The sequence below is a fragment of the Condylura cristata genome, unplaced genomic scaffold (assembly GCF_000260355.1).
Source record: "Condylura cristata isolate star-nosed mole 26May11 unplaced genomic scaffold, ConCri1.0 scaffold00041, whole genome shotgun sequence".
In the NCBI taxonomy this organism is placed as follows: Eukaryota; Metazoa; Chordata; class Mammalia; order Eulipotyphla; family Talpidae; genus Condylura; species Condylura cristata.
Window position 1 is genome coordinate 4,181,167 of NW_004567142.1, and position 10,248 is coordinate 4,191,414.

The following is a 10,248-nucleotide window of genomic DNA, read 5'->3' on the forward strand; positions in this document are numbered from 1 at the left end:
TAAAGCAACCTTCTAATACTTTCCTTACTAATTTTTTATGTGGCCTGTCTGTGTATGAAAGCTATCTGTAATTATTTCTCCCTCAGATTATTCTCTACATAAATCTTTTACCTGTGAAAAACATCTCCAAAAACTTCTCCCTTCAACTTTACCTTATATAGTCTTTTCACCTCGTAATAAACATCCCTAGTCATATATTTCCTTAGACTTTGCTCTACATAGTCTTTTCCTGTGAAAATATATCTTGAAGGACATTCTCCTCAGTTTTTTTTCTATATACAAGCTTTTTTTATCCTGAATAATCATTGCTAAAAGACAATTATATCATAGTTTTTCTGTATAGACTTTTTTCTCTTAAATATTGTCCTCCAAAACTGTCTTTCTTGATATTATTCTATATACAACTTTCATTTCTGAAACAAATTTATGAAAAGACTTTTCTGCTTTGGTCATGCTGAATTCACACCTTTAAGTTAGAAATAAGTCCTCAAATTCATATCTCCTTAATTCAAAATAAGATCAAGGGCTTGCCAATATTATTATGTGTCTGATAAAAGGGACCATTCATCAGGTATAGTAGTAAGATGGTGATTTGGAATAGCTGCAGACCCAGTTTTATAGTGGATGCTTTCTTGAAACTGTTTGTGTATTTTAAATATGCAATAAAAGCTGTTCTTGTTGAGGAAAAAAAAAAAAAGCCGTGATCTTTGAGTGCCCAGAGATATGTTTATAAGATGAGCTCTTTGCCTTGTGTAGGGATGTCATTTATTTCTTCAGATGGAGTGTTAACCTATCAAATTACAAACTTACAGCATTTTTAGTGGTTTTGCAAAGCCGGAAGCTGTTCCCAATTCAGGTTCTGTTAGACACAGAATGTCTGGAGCTTTCTGATGCATGGCTTATCTCTGACTTAAACACCACCTCCTCAGAGCTTTCCATCCCCATTTTCACTGATCTGGTTCAAATCCACCTGAAGGTGTTGTTATTGAACCCAGTTGTTTCTAGAGTCTAGGTTTTTATTTCAAACAATGATTCTACTTACTAAAGAACATTTTCTAAAATCCAAATTTAGATGTTTCTCTGCAGCTGAGAATCACCTGCACTTGACCTAACACACTCAATCAGGTTGCAAGTTGTCCAGGTGAGGCGTAGCTGCATCTTGTTTTTCACATACAGAACTATTATTATCTTATTCTTCATCAACTCCACAAATATAATTTTTATTCATTTGCAAAACAAATTTTCGTGCAAAACATATTTTAATATGCCAACTATTCCTTTCCTTCTTGGGCAATATTTCTTTTGTATAGTCAACGTAAGTATATATATATATATTTTAAAGATTTATTTATTTGTGCATACAGAACTGGGGTACAGGCCAGAGACTCAGGGGTGGCGAAAGACTTCACCAGAGACAGAGCGGGGAGCAAAACAGGCAGATCGACGAAGTTCACTGCTGAGGGGAGCAGCCTGCGGGTCACGAGAGGTCTGCCACGCCATGTGGTCACCTCCGGGGCAGGTGGGGATCGAATTCATGCGGAAGTGGCTTCAGCTTCTTAGTGCAGTGTTTTAGCCCGCTGTGCCACCAGGGAGGTCCCCAACGTAAGTGTATTTAAGAGCACTTGTCAGATTTCCACTGCTATCATTATTTGCTCAACTAAATACTTCTTACTCAACTGTTAGCTTTCGTGTAGCTAAAAGATAACACAGGAGCCTCCCTGGTGGTGCAAGGAGTTAAAGCGTAGCACTATGAAGCTTTCCACAGCCACTGCAGCATTGAGTTTGATTCCCAGCCAGGGAGGTGACCCACATGTGGCAGCAGCAGGGTGTTTCAATAGATCTGCCTGTTCTGCTCTCCGCTCTGTGTCTGGTGAATCCTTTCACCACCCCCTGCACCTCTGGCTTGTACCCCAGTTCTTGTATGCATAAATAAATAAATCTTTAAAATAAATAAATAAATAAATAAATAATTTAAATAAGTGGGTTAATAAATAAGAGAGCATAGTGCCTAGTAAATGTTGGGGAAAATTTACCTTACATGTGGCCAGAAAAATACATACATTTAGTGTGTATATGTAAAATATACTCATATATGTAGCATTACATGCATTTGTGTGTATGTATAAAAAATAAATAGTAAGCAATTAATGGTTCTGGAAAAATCTGACTACCACATGCAAAACTTGCTTCTTGACAGCAAAATGGAAATAGACTTACTTTTCCATAAAACCCATGCAATCTTGATTTTCTATTTATACAAGGAAGATTTCCTCTTACTCAAGTCAAACTTAAAATAGAAGTTGAAAGTCAGAACCCTTTGTGTAGATAATTGTTAATAACTTTGATTCAAAAGCACCAGAAGTAATTCAGCCTTTGAAACCAAAAGAAAATACTGATTTGTGAAATGGTTTGTCATAGGTCGGTTGATAAATTCTCTGACTTGAGTGTGATGTGCACAATGAGTTCCCTGAATTCTTACATCACTCTGCTGACCACTGTGAGCTAGTCCACTGAATGCCTGGAAATGGACCCAGGGGGCTGGTAGAAGATTAAGGCTAACAAGATCTGAATCACAGAATCGTGTTATATGTGGAGCCTTAGTTATACATTCACAGAGGTGAACACCAGCAGAGTGTCTTTAGAAAGGAAGAACAATGTTGTGTTTAGTCCCGAGAACCAGATCTTTGTGCATAAACACAAACAGGGCAGAAAAATCAAAATCACTGTGGGCAAAGCATCTCATAACTGCAGTTTGAGTCTTTGTCTTCCATATCTTTTGTCGTCTTTAGTAAACACTTCCAAGATTTACCATATACTCTTGATAGTGTCAGGTCAAGAGAGCCTGACTTGTGTTAGCTGTAACCCAAAGGTACCCTTCAGTGGGCCCACTTAAAGCAGTGAAGGCGGAGATATAGAAGCCAAGTTAGGGCCCTCCCTGGCACAAAGGGTTAAGCGCAGCCCTGTAAGCAAATTGCAGCTGCTTCAGCGCGAGTTCCGTCCCAGCCCCAGAGGTGATCCACATGGCGCGGCAGACCTCTCCTGACCTGCCTGCTGCTCCCCTCAGCAGTGTACTTCGTAGGTCTGCCTGTTCTGCTCCTCACTCTCTGGTGAGTCCTCTCACCTCCCTGCACCTCTGCCCTATGCCCCAGTTCTATATGCATAAATAAATAAATCTTTTAAAAAATCCAAGTCATTTAAAAGGAAATAAAACATAAATATCAGCATCAAACTAAACAAAGGACCCAGGTATGGTTAACCACAGTGTTTATGTTGGATTTCCAAATCCTGTACATTAGAGAACTGAAACTGCCATTGTTCTCAAGATCTCATATTTAAATTGGTAAACTTTGTTCTCATGAAGACCCAATACCAAAACTTTCTAGAATAACACTTAAATTCACCTGCCAAGCCAGATGCTGGGTACAAAGATTTCCTCTTCATCACACCCGCAATGCTTGTTACCTCTTAGCCTTCCTAACAGAGGGAGGTTTTGATTTTCATTTCTCTCATGAGATGTTGAGCACCTTCTCAGTTTCCCCTTGCCCATCTGTATGTCTACTTTGGGGAAATGTCTGTTCAAATCCTTTGCCCATGTTCCATTTGAGTGGCATATAATCTGTCACATCCAAACCCCACTCCTGTGAAAGCAGGTCAGAAGTCGGGTTCTTGGTCAAAAGACATTCTCTATAGTCACAGATGCTGAGGAAATGTCAGGAATAACTGATCTGCCTGGATATTCTGGGTTTTTTAAAAAAGATTTATTTTATTTATTTATGCATACAAGAGCTGAGGTGTAGGTCAGAGGTATGTGGAGGGGAGGGTAGGAAAAGGATTCACCAGAAACAGAGTGGGGAGCAGAACAGATGCATCTACTGAAATACACTGGTGAGGGGAGTATTCTTCTCCCCCCTTTTATCCTCTGCTAATATCAATTCAGTTATCAATGTGAACTACCCTGATTTAGCTTTATCTGTTTATTTGCTTTATTCTTATATTGTACCTATTCTCTCAAATTGCCTCCATTTGGTTGAGAATGACTGCATTTCATCCCACATCGTGGGATCGTGATCCACCCTGTGGAGGACATTAGTCATAGGGGATGATCCACCCTGTGGAGGACTTTAATCGTAAGGAATGAAATGCAGTCATTCTCAACCAAACGGAGGGAATTTAAGAGAATTATGTGCAACAAAATAAGTCAGGAATTTACAGAGCAGGCAACTTGATAATGTAGTTTATTAACTTTTAAAAAACTAGTGAACATTAAAAACTGTGGGCTCTGGCATTATGAGGAAAGAAAGAGCAGACACAAGGATGGTGGTGGGAGAATTTTTCTTAGATAAATGAATAGAAATAAAACATTCCAAAAGATACACCTGTTGACAGAGTCAGAATTTTCTTCTGGACCCTCTGATTCCAGAATCTTTATGGTTAATAGCCAGGTTATTTATCTCCATTGAGAATCAGCTGATTCGGGTCTTTATTAGCTGTCGTTAACAACTAATGCGCTTCAGAAGGGCTCAGCACCTCAGGTGTTTCATATTCAAAGGGATTAACATAATTAATCAAGAACTAATCGTCATATCTTTAAAAACTGATGAACACATTTATTTAAGTTCCATTAATAAAAGAAAAGTAGAGCTTGTAACATTAAAAGCCTTAAGGAGTAGAGCTATATATTTAGTCTAAAATGGTTTTTGAATAATGTTGAGACCAAACTTCCTTCTTTTTCCTTTTAATCTATGTAAAAAAGACATTCTCAACTGTCCCCTAGGCAATTCTATGTCTTTGTTGAAATTTAAAACTAATTCAATAATAAAATAGCATATGCATCATAATTATGCTAAGGGAGAAATATCAAAATATTTATTTTAGACCATTTTCTTTAAAGCCAAGAGGGATATTAACTCTGACTCATAAACTTAGTCAAATGAAAGGGCTCTCCATGATGAGACCGTGGAGCCTTCCAGCTTTTAAACTCCCAAATTCATGCACTTGGTATATACTTTTCATTAGATAAAAACGATTTGCATTTGAATCTCATCTTTGCTCTATCCAGTTCTATCTTCAATTCAATAACTTGCCAACCCATATTGGCAGCAACTGGAAGATGAAATGAGTTTGGTCTGTGTGTGATACTGAGTCTTCCAGTCAACACCGATGACCTCATCACTCCATCTGAATTGGTTTCCCACTTACTTGCTTATTTCAGTGATATCCCATTTTTCTTTAAAGATTCTCATTTCCTCTTTCTCTTTCATTCTTTATCTTCAAGTGTTTTATTGCCTTCCCTATGTTTACCACTCCTTACTACTTTTTCACCCTTCCATCATGATCTCTGGGATAGTTCTCAATAAGAGAGACTTGGGTTATCTATCTGTTGAGGTCTTACAATAGCAAAAGAGCAGGTTTTGTTTTAGAGGGAGAATTAATCTCTACATAGCCCAATGCTGACCATGAGTGCAGGAGGCTTGGAGGACAATTTCACTGGGCTTTACTTGAAAACACCATTTTGAAAATGTCCAGTGAAATAACTTGTTGGTCTCTAAGAAACTCAAAACCAAAACAATGCAGTGAAAGACAACTGGGATTTTAGATTACTAAAAGGAAATGAATGTATAACCTCAGTTAAACATTATGGAATATAAGTTAAATTTTAAAATGTATGGTATATGGGTGATTTGGTGATAGGAACCCAAGGGGATTACAACTGAGATGGAAAAATGCACAAAATGATGTAAAAATAAACTATTATATTATTTTAAAAGTTTTTTTAAATGTATACCTGTGTTATGCTGTCTAGCAATACAATAATTGAAATTATAAAATACAAATATTTTATATAGCTATATATGTATATATTTAAACAAAATATATTTAAATTAAGCAAGCATATTTCATTTAAAAATATTTTATTATAAAATATAATTCAATAAATGTTCCTGATATAGATCTCGACAGAATGATCTATTTGGCTAGCAGGATGAAAATTAGAACATGCTTTAATTTGACATAAAAATGGTATCATTTTTCTTGTTTTTAAGATCAGCCTGCTAAATAAACATTTAAGGATAGCCTGTGTGGCCAAAAGATTTAAAAAATTATGCAATTTGGAAACTTTCTAGAAACTTGGAATGTTTTCTAGAAAATAAGATAAGTAACCACCTGAAGTCAAGGAGGGTACAGTAAAACCACATATTCTGTGCCAGATATGACTGAACTTATACTCTATAGCTCTGTCTGTCCAATGCCCAGTACACAGGGTACACATGTAGCATTAATGCTTCTGGCAGCTATACGACAAGGAGTAAAAAGAAAAAGATATTTAAAAATGAACTTTTAATAAAAATTTTATTGCTTTACCATTCGTGGTAAAAACAATTTTAATACTTGATTTCACCCAGTCCTTCCCGAAAAATTATCACTCAACATAGTCAGTATAATAAAATTATCAGTGTGCTATTTCAGGCCTCCAAAACCTCACCTTGACTCTACACCTCCAGGGTAGCTCAATTCTACTCCCACGTTTCAAATGCTCAGTGGTTGCGATGTTAAGTGTCACCATCCTAGAGAGCAGAGTTCTAGAATTTATCATTTATTAGTAGAGGAACCTTACACATCATGTGACCATTCTCAGTTTCAGTGTTTTCACATGTACAGTTGAAACATTCCAGCATTGTTACTAAACTTAACCATGCTAATGACTACAAAAGTCACCCCACCTGGAGTTTCCTCTGCGTTTTCTCTGGCCACTCATTAATACCATTTCTAGCCTCACATTCCACCTCAGTCACATGGACTTCTGATTTGTCCTCAATTCTCAAAGCCTTTGCACATGCTGACCCCACTTTCTGGAATGTTCATTTGACACCTATGGATATTCATCCCCTTAATTCTTCATAAGTCTCTCCCATGTTACCTACTCAGAAAGGCCTGCCATAACACCCCATCTGACACCTCACAAATGCCACTCGTGTTTACCTCTTCATACTCCATTTTCAAGTAAAGCATATAGCCAATGGATACCAACTCGTCTTACTTTTAACACCAACTTTTTTTCTTCTCCCAACAAAAGAATGGCTATGTGAGAACAGACATTGCACCTGATTTGCTCTCTTCCACTCACACATTGTCTGCCTTCCCAATCACTGGTGAGTATAATGTACTCACAAAAGGTGGACGAATGCACAAAATGTAATCAATGTTCATTCTGAATGTCCCTCAGATCATAGCTAGGAAGAAATTCTTCACTATGATATGTTTTTAGGCTATGGTGGTAGCCTACCCCTGATAAAACAGAATAGCTACCAGGAAATTTTAGATCTAATTTTTAATCTAAAATAAACAAACAAGTAAAACAAGGTCTTAAGGACATAGGAAGCTTAAAGGAGTGGCTGTGATGTGAACATCTTTCCAGGAATATTTAGCAAATACTGGAACTTAGAAAAGTTCATCAGCATAAAAAACTGGAAGTGAAGCAAACATTTTCCTTTCTTTACTTTCCCTTGAAATGGGCTCTAAAGAAATCTGATATATTTTAGGGAGACAGGTGTATAGGACACACTGCCTAACCTGTGATGAGTCCTGATGGTGTTTAAAGTGTCATAAGTTCATTCTTTGATGACTGCTCTGAGTAGTGTCCTTCCACTGCCTCTGAACACCTGTCCCTGGAATCCAGACCTCTCTATGAAGGCAAAAGAGCAGTGGCTCTCTTCAATCATAAGAATGGACTGGCTGTCACCATGTGCATTGCTGTCACCGAGTAAGAACTTTTCTCTTAGGTCTGTTTCACATCTAGCAAGAAACATCCAGAATTTTGTCCTGATTCAAAGCAGAGTGAATATCTGAGCCCCAAAGAATATGGACATTTCAAAGCAAACACGCAAGAAATTACTATTCCAGTAAAAAATGTCATTAGAATCAGTGACACTTTATATCTTCTCTTAACTGTTTCGTTCATGCAACAAGATAGAATGTTGAGAAATAAATTGTTCCTACTTCAGATAATATATTCTATCAAGTTGTTAGTGGAATATATCAATACATCATCGTGGAGCTGAACCCATTTAGTGTTATCTTCCTTTCCAGACAACTGGTCCCCATGATGTTGATTAGAATCCATTTCACATGGATTCTTTCTAAATTTTATTAGTAGGGAAAGTACCCACGGATTAATTCGGAGGTTCTTGTTCATTCCATGCTGTTGCACTGCATCTTGAAAAGACATTTTTCACCCTTATCCCAATAGCTGGATTTCTTTCCCCACTGAGAAAAATTCTTTTAGTTCTTAAGTGAATTTTGGTCTCCATGTTCCCATGGTTAAAGCAATGTTCAGTCATGTATCAGTATTTTGCCTGATTTATTAATGAATTGCTAAGGGTTTTTACTGGAACACAGTCTTTGGAGAGTGTATCAAATTTTATTGATAAATTTATCAAAATTTATTGAACTACCTTGAGGAAGGTAACAAGACAGAGTAGAACTTAATGATTTTGCTATGACTATCCCCTATCTCAATATTTGCTCATGAAATGAGAACAAGTAATTCTTTTTTTTTTTTGAGACTTTTATTATTACGTGAGACCTTACTCTAGAAACTTTATTCATCATTATAAATTCTATGAATTCGATGTCATCTGTTCTTACTGATGGGTTAAGAAAGTTATCACAGGGCCCTTCCTGGTGGTACAATGGGTTAAAGCTCAGAACTATGAAGCTGCTCACAGCCACTGCAGCGCGAGTTCAATCCCTGGCCAGGGAGCTGACCCACATGGTGCAGCAGACCTCTCCTGTCTCCCTGCTGCTCCCTTCAGCAGTGTTTTCCAGTACATCTGCCTATTGTGCTCCCTACTCTGTCTGTCTGTCACCTCTGGCCTGTATGCCAGCCCTTTTGTACCTAAATAAATCTTAAAAAAAAAAAAAAAGTAGCACATTGAAGACTTAAATAACACCCAATAACTCTATAAACAGGAACCAAGATTAAAATCTAGAGTAATGATTATCAAAATGATGAATTTTGAAAATGATGCCCAGTAGAATTTTCAAAATGATGAAAGTGTTCTGTGTCTGTGATGCCCTATATGGAAGACATGAGCCACCAATGGCTACTGAACACTTGAAACACGGCCTGAGTTTCCACTTATTTAAACATTTCTCCTTACTTTAATTACCTTTAAGTAGCCATGTGTGGCTAGTAGATCCCCTATCAAATAGCCCAGGCCTATATTCTCTCAGATACCAAAGCCAATGGTGTTTCCGATGGTCTCATACACTGCCGAGGTGTTTTATATGCTCCACACTAAATTTCTTTGAGGTGACAACTTTCAACTTATGATAGAAAGTGTTAAGCTTGTTTGGGAATTCATATTGGAAGGAAAAGCTTTTAATCCAGGAAGGCTGTCTTCAAGCCACATAGATATTTAATTTCTAGGGCCTAGCTGGGGTGGACAGAGGACATCAGAAAGCATAGCAATAAACAAACCATCCTCTGACCATTGACATGCAAATGGACAACTTCTGAAATTCTCTGACCCTAAGCCTCTTCAGAAAAGAATATTCTAGCAACCCACCTTCCTCCAGAGTTTCTGCAGGAGGTGTGCATTCCTTCTGCCCTGTACCCACTCTCTTTCAGTGGTTCCCTGTGTGAAGTCAGAAGATGGGCATCTAGACCAGAATGTCCTCCACACACCCTCAGATCCCACCACACAGAGAAATAAATGTGCCTTTGCTTTGCCAATTGTTCCCTCTTCTTTCCTCCTCCCTCTGAAGCTTTTGCCCAGTTGTGTTCCTGATGTATGCACTGATCTTAGGTTTCTCTGTCTCTACATGAATTTAAATAAAGGCATTTAATACAGGTCTCTTTGGGAGAGGATTGCTTTGTTATAGTACAAAGCCAGTGAGGTGAAGTACCTGGTTAGCCTCCTCAAGGTCATGACATCCCACCTGAAAGTTCTGGAAGGCTTCAATCACAGCATTTACAACTTTTGGGGGGCCCTGTACAGTCTGACTGTCCATGGCATCAACAAGAGCGTGTCCTGCTTTCTGCGCCCGATCTCCAGCTACTGCTTCCGGTAAATAAAGCTACTGCTTTATTTTTAGATCAGGATTTCACATGGGCACCAAGCAGACAGCTTTTTCTGTTCTTTCTCTTATAAAAGATATAAAATTGTTGAGTGGTTAGCTTTACCTGTTGGAAACCAAGGCTTTTTTTTGCTATTAAAATTTTCAGGCCACTTTGATTTTTAAAAG